At 48.7% G+C, this 6,000-nt stretch overlaps 1 protein-coding gene and 1 long non-coding RNA gene across 3 annotated transcripts in view; one reads left to right on the top strand and one right to left on the bottom strand.

The window, feature by feature from the left end:
* TPST1 (tyrosylprotein sulfotransferase 1) overlaps positions 1 to 4,256 on the bottom strand; it is a 106,304-nt gene extending 102,048 nt beyond the window's left edge. For both annotated transcript variants that reach the window (XM_086374718.1, XM_086374719.1), the window contains exon 1: positions 4,029 to 4,256. The gene's annotated coding sequence lies outside the window, so the exon portion shown is untranslated. The remainder of the gene's footprint in view (positions 1 to 4,028) is intronic.
* A 692-nt stretch (positions 4,257 to 4,948) lies between these two features.
* On the top strand, positions 4,949 to 5,403 carry LOC147345048 (uncharacterized). The gene is made up of 2 exons (XR_015154512.1): positions 4,949 to 5,077; positions 5,186 to 5,403. It is a non-coding gene; the product is annotated as an uncharacterized LOC147345048 (long non-coding RNA).
* Positions 5,404 to 6,000: the final 597 nt, after the last annotated feature.

Below are 6,000 nucleotides of genomic sequence, written 5' to 3' on the forward strand. Positions count from 1 at the left end.
TGGATCTCCTTTCAGTCCAAGGGACTCTCAAGAGTCTTCTCCAACACCACAGTTCAAAAGTATCAATTTTTCGGTGCTCAGCCTTCTTTATGGTCCAACTCTCACACTGGGAAAACCATAGCTTTGACTAGACAAACCTTTGTTGGCAAAGTGATGTCTCTGCTTTTTAATACGCTGACTAGATTTGTCATAGCTTTTCTTCCAAGGAGCAAGCATCTTTTAAGTTCATGGTGGCAGTCCACAGTAACTTTGAAGCCAAAGAAAATAAAATCTGTCACTGTTTTCGTTGTTTAGTCAATGGGTAAAAGTAAGTAATGAGCTTTCCTGAATTCCGTGAGCCTTTATAGCAAATTATACACCTGAGGAGGGAGTTGTAAGAAGCCTCAATTTATTGCCAACTGGCTTCAAGTACAGGTCACAACCTAAGACTTGGGATTGGTCTGAAGTTGAGAGGAGTCTTGTGGGACTGAGTCCTTAATCTATGGGGTCTGCACTAAATCCAGGTATTAATAGTAATAATTAAGTTAAAGTGTAGAATACTCAGTTGCTGTCTGGAGAATTGGAGAACTATTTAATGTGAGGGAAAAACTTACATATTTGGTATCAGAAGTGCTGTGAATAGTGTAAGAAACAATAATTTACCTTTAGGCATAATCACAGACCTCAAGAAAATCCTAGTTATGAGAAAAATGGGCCCATGAGAAATGATTTAAATAAAATTTGGGGGGTAGGATGAGAGGTGGGAGGAAGGCTCAAGAGGAAAGGGATATATACATACATATAAATATAAAATGATGACTGACTTGCATTGTTGTATAGCAGAAATTCACAACATTGTAAAGAAATTACCCTCTAATTAAAAAAAAATTTTTTTTAATGTGATAAGTACTTTAACAGGTAAATATACAAAGTCAGGAAAGTAACCATGCCAACAAAAGTGACATTTACGTTGATTTTTAAAGGATGAGTTAAATGCTATATATAGCTCCTCACCATTCTCAGTCCCTCTTAGAGCTCTCAAGCCAGTTCTCAGCCTTTGCTGCCTATTACTGCTGCATGAGAAAGATTTTTTAAATGAAAAGGTCTGGCCCCACAGCAGACCAAGACTCAGAATCTCTATGGAGGCCTTGATCCCTTCATCCTCAACCTTTGAAACTCCCAGGTGGTTTTAAAGTAGAGCCTGGGTTGAAATCTGTTCAGGAAAAACATAACCCAGGCCACAAGCAATCTTCTGGCAATGAGGAGAGAAAAGAAAAGGATTTCAGGTAGCAACAACAGGATCTATGGCAGATATAATGATAGGAGAGAAGAAGAGGATTCTAAAGTTTCTAAGGTACAGAACTTAAAATAGGAAGTTTGTGGATGTCCTTAAGGCAGCTATGAGTAAGAAGAGAAAGGAAAAAATACCCCAGTTTGAAGTACAAGTATCCAAGTATAGTTACCCTATAGACAAACATATGAAATACCTGAAGTTCAAGAAAAATGAGGACTGAATATATACCGTTGTAAACCAAAAATATTTTTTTTGGTCATGTTTTTCCAGTGCTCATGTATGGATGTGAGAGTTGGACTGTGAAGAAGGCTGAGCGCCGAAGAACTGATGCTCTTGAACTGTGGTGTTGGAGAAGGCTCTTGAGAGTCCCTTGGACTGCAAGGAGATCCAACCAGTCCATTCTGAAGGAGATCAGCCCTGGGATTTCTTTGGAAGGAATGATGCTAAAGCTGAAACTCCAGTACTTTGGCCACCTCATTCGAAGAGTTGACTCATTGGAAAAGACTCTGATGCTGGGAGGGATTGGGGGCAGGAGGAGAGGGGACGACAGAGGATGAGATGGCTGGATGGCATCACTGACTTGATGGACATGAGTCTGAGTGAACTCCAGGAGATGGTGATGGACAGGGAGGCCTGGCATACTGTGATTCATGGGGTCACAAAGAGTCGGACATGACTGAGCGACTGAACTGAACTGAAACCAAAAATATACAGGTGCTACTAGAAGCCATGAACGAAAGTGTAATAACACAAACTAGAGGACAGGGGAAAGAACAGAAAACAAAATCCTAAGGAATACCACATTAATCTGAGGGAAAGAACATCAAGGCAATGTTTCGTTTTGGTTTGTTGTAGATGGTGAAAACCTGAGCATGTGTGCAAGCTGAGAAAAAGAGAGAATACAGAACATGAAAGATGTTAGCCTCAGAAAGTAATACCTTCTTCCTCTGATAAAAGAAAAGGCGATCAGAAATCAGATAGGTACAAGCACACAGATAAACGACAGACCCTTAAGGGTTCAGGGCTGATGCCCACCAATTCTGCGAGGTAAGAGGCAAAATAAGAAATGTAAAGAAATCAAGAGTAAGATAAGTCAAGTCAAGAAGAGGAAAATGGTAAAGCTCTAGAAATAGCAATGAGGTCTAGGTACATAAGAGGTACATAGGTAGTGAGTCAAAGGATCTCCAGGCAGCGCGAGCAAAGTTGGAATCCAAAAGTTTAGAACAGCACCAGCAGTTCAGTCACACGCTTTCCTCAAGCCTCCAGGAGCAGAAAAAGCCAACTGTTTGATTCACCCAGGCTTGGAAATCATCAGAGCAAATGAGCAAGAATGGCTTGAGGCCAGTAACACGGCTTATAATTTTCAAAAGTCAAACTTATTTTATTCTTTTTAAAAATCGACTCTAGTTATTTCCTCTGATAGCCAGAAAGTGGGGCGGGGGTGGCTAATTCCTCCTTCACTCTGAGAGAACTTGTCAGAACTTCCACTCCTAAGCATTTCTGATCCCTTCCACGGTTGATTCCAAGAAATCTAAAGCTGATTTCTCTAGGTTCTTAAAGGGTGAAAATTCACTGCGGGACTGGACTATCCAGCTGGGAGATAAACACTCTAAACCCTTCTTAGACACAATGCAATTTCAACTAGGAGGTGCGGGCTCTTCCTTCCCTAAAAATAAAAGTTCAGCAAAGGAGATGGGGTGGTGGGACTAAGTTGCAAACCTTATTAAGAACTCTTTACAAAGCCAATTATTAGAAAACGATACATGACACAAAGATGGCAAAATTCAATTCTTCGGAATGACTGCTGTAAGTAAATAACTGACAATGCAATCTCTTCATCACACTTGGAGGTGCCTAATTCATCCTGCCACCTCCCATTCTACTCTTGAGGTACTGGATACTGGACGTCTTGCTACCTCTATCTGGAGGGCACAAAGGCCTCAAAGGAGGAAGAGGGTAACACGCGTGAGCACCTACCACGTACCAGACCTACTGTGTGCCAAACTCTAAGCAACACACTTTTCCTGTTATGGGTGTAGCTCATTTAAAGACGACTTACGCTAAAACTGTATAGACCGGGCACTCAGGAGAGGAGCAATGTCTGAAGGTTTAAGCGTAGAGGAAAAGATGTGTTAGCGACGGTGGGGAATGAAAATGTAGAGAGAAGGGGCGAGTTGGGAAAGGAAAGCATCTGGGGGCAAAAGGGCAAAACCCAGGGACACAGGGCGTGGGGTGGGGGGCGGGAGGGCGCGAGTGAAATGCCTAGAGGACCCAGTACAGGAGGGCAAGGATGGGGTGAGCCTGGGTAAGGTAAGTCCCGGTAGAGACGAGGGCAGAAGTCCGATCCGGGGGACGCCCTGGCGGCTCATCCCCGGAAGGCGCCCCGAAGGACTGCGGAGGCTGGGAAACTGTGCCGGCCCAGCCTGAGGGACAGGAAGGCGAGGAGGGGGCGGGAGAGAGCGGAGGCCGACCACGGCGGGGGCGAGTAGGGCCACGGGGAAGCCCGAGACCGGGAAACGCGGGCGCCGAGGACAGGGGTGCGGGCTCCGGAGCCGGGCCCGGCCGGGCCGGGACACGGGGCTCCGCGCTGAGGGGGCGGGGCTGGACTAGCCCCAGGGGAGATACGCGGGCCGGCGGTGACTGGGGCCGAGGGATGCCAGGACAGACACGGCCGGGACTCGGAGCCAGGTGAGCGGCAGCAGGGAGACAGCGGGGCCGGGGAGGCGCGCCGCCACGAGCGCGGCGTCACCCTTACCTGGAAAGAGCGAGGAGCCGCCGCACCGCCTCCTCAGCATCCTGGGCTCAGCCACTACTGCCACGGCCCTAGGTGGGGGCCATTCCGCCCACCCCGGGAGCCCGCCCTCACCGCCAGGCGCCAGCTGCTGCCAGCCTGGCCCGGCCCCGAGGAGCTGCGCTGACACGACCCGCGCCCGCGGCCGCCTCAGCAGCGACTCCCGCCGTCGCCGCCTCAGCTCCCGCAGCCGGCCTCCCCAGCGGGCACGGGATCACACACGTGCGGCGATTGGTTGCCCGGCTCCCGGCCGGGCGATGTGTCGGTCTCTCTGATTCGTGGGTTCCACAGGCTGCCCTCCGAGGGGGGCGGGGCTCGGCCTCCCGCCGGGCCCGGCAGGCACTGAGGAGAGGGGTGGGTCTGACGTCGGGGCTGCGCGGGCGGCCCTGAGTCCCGGTGTGTGCGCGCGCTCCCTGCAGGGTTCTGGGGCCGCCACCTGCGTGAGCGGGTGGTTGCAGAGCAACGGTGCGCGCGGCCTAGCTGGGGGTAGAGGGGAGGCCGCGGACAGGTGGCGGTCCACGCAGCCCAACCCCCACGGTGGGTGGCCTTCATCCTGGAAACCTGGGACCCGACAGGAGAAGGAGCTTTTCCAAGAAATCCTCCCTCTGCCTGTCCCTGCTTCAAATAGCACCTCAGTGCTTGCTACTAGCAGAGGAGATTTCACCTCATCGGGGTGATTCGAAAGTGCAAATATCACATTCTCACAAAATTATATTCCACATCAAAGTATAAATGAGTGAGAGTGGATTCTGTACCCACCAGAGAGGCGGAAACCCCGATACTTAAAAGTGAAAACTAGGAGAGGAGGGAAAAGGCAAAGAGAAGGGGGACATTGGGGAGAGGGCTGAAATTTCACAACTGAAAAATAACCATTCCTGTTCACAGGTCCTTCCTGCGGACATATCCACAGCACGTTCTGTCGAAGCAGTTATTTCAGCTCTGTGAACATAGACTGGAAAAAGCATGGGCTCTGTCTACAATCTTGGAATGAGTTTTGTTGTCTATAGAACTAGGTCTGTAAACCTCTGAGAGTTGCTGTAAAGATCAAGTGTACCTATGTGCTCAGTCATGTCTGACTGTGACCCCATGGACTGTAGCTCACCACGCTCCTTTGTCCATAGGATTTCCCAGGGAAGAACATTGGAGTGGGTTGCCATTTCCGCCTCCAGGGGACCTTCCCAACCCAGGGATAGAACTGCATCTCTTCCATTGCAGGCAGATTCTTTACCGCTGAGCCACTGGGGATGCCCAAGTTCAAGTGAGGTCCACACAAAAATGTCTACAGGAATGTTCATAGAACCCTTACTCATTATAGCCAATAAAGTGGAAAAAACCCAGATGTCCATCAGCTAATTAATGAATAAGTAAAATATGACAGAGCCACACAATGGAATATTACTTGACCATAAACAAGAGTGATCAAATCAGATCAGTCGCTCAGTCGTGTCCGACTCTTTGCGACCCCATGAATCGCAGCACGCCAGGCCTGTCCATCACCAACTCCTGGAGTTCACTGAGACTCATGTCCATCGAGTCAGTGATACCATCCAGCCATCTCATCCTCTGTCATCCCCTTCTCCTCCTGCCTCCAATCCCTCCCAGCATCAGAGTCTTTTCCAGTGAGTCAACTCTTTGCATGAGGTGGCCAAAGTACTGGAGTTTCAGCTTTAGCATCATTCCTTCCAAAGAAATCCCAGGGCTGATCTCTTTCAGAATGGACTGGTTGGATCTCCTTGCAGTCCAAGGGACTCTCAAGAGTCTTCTCCAACATCACAGTTTAAAAGCATCAATTCTTCAGCGCTCAGCCTTTATCACAGTCCAACTCTCACATCCATACATGACCACAGGAAAAACCATAGCCTTGACTAGACAGACCTTTGTTGGCAAAGTAATGTATCTGTTTTTGAATATGCTATCTAGGTTGGTCATAACTTTC

Source organism: Bos grunniens, chromosome 25 (genome assembly GCF_055505025.1).
Source record: "Bos grunniens cultivar Pamir isolate PY7600 chromosome 25, Bosgru_T2T1.0, whole genome shotgun sequence".
NCBI lineage: Eukaryota > Metazoa > Chordata > Mammalia > Artiodactyla > Bovidae > Bos > Bos grunniens.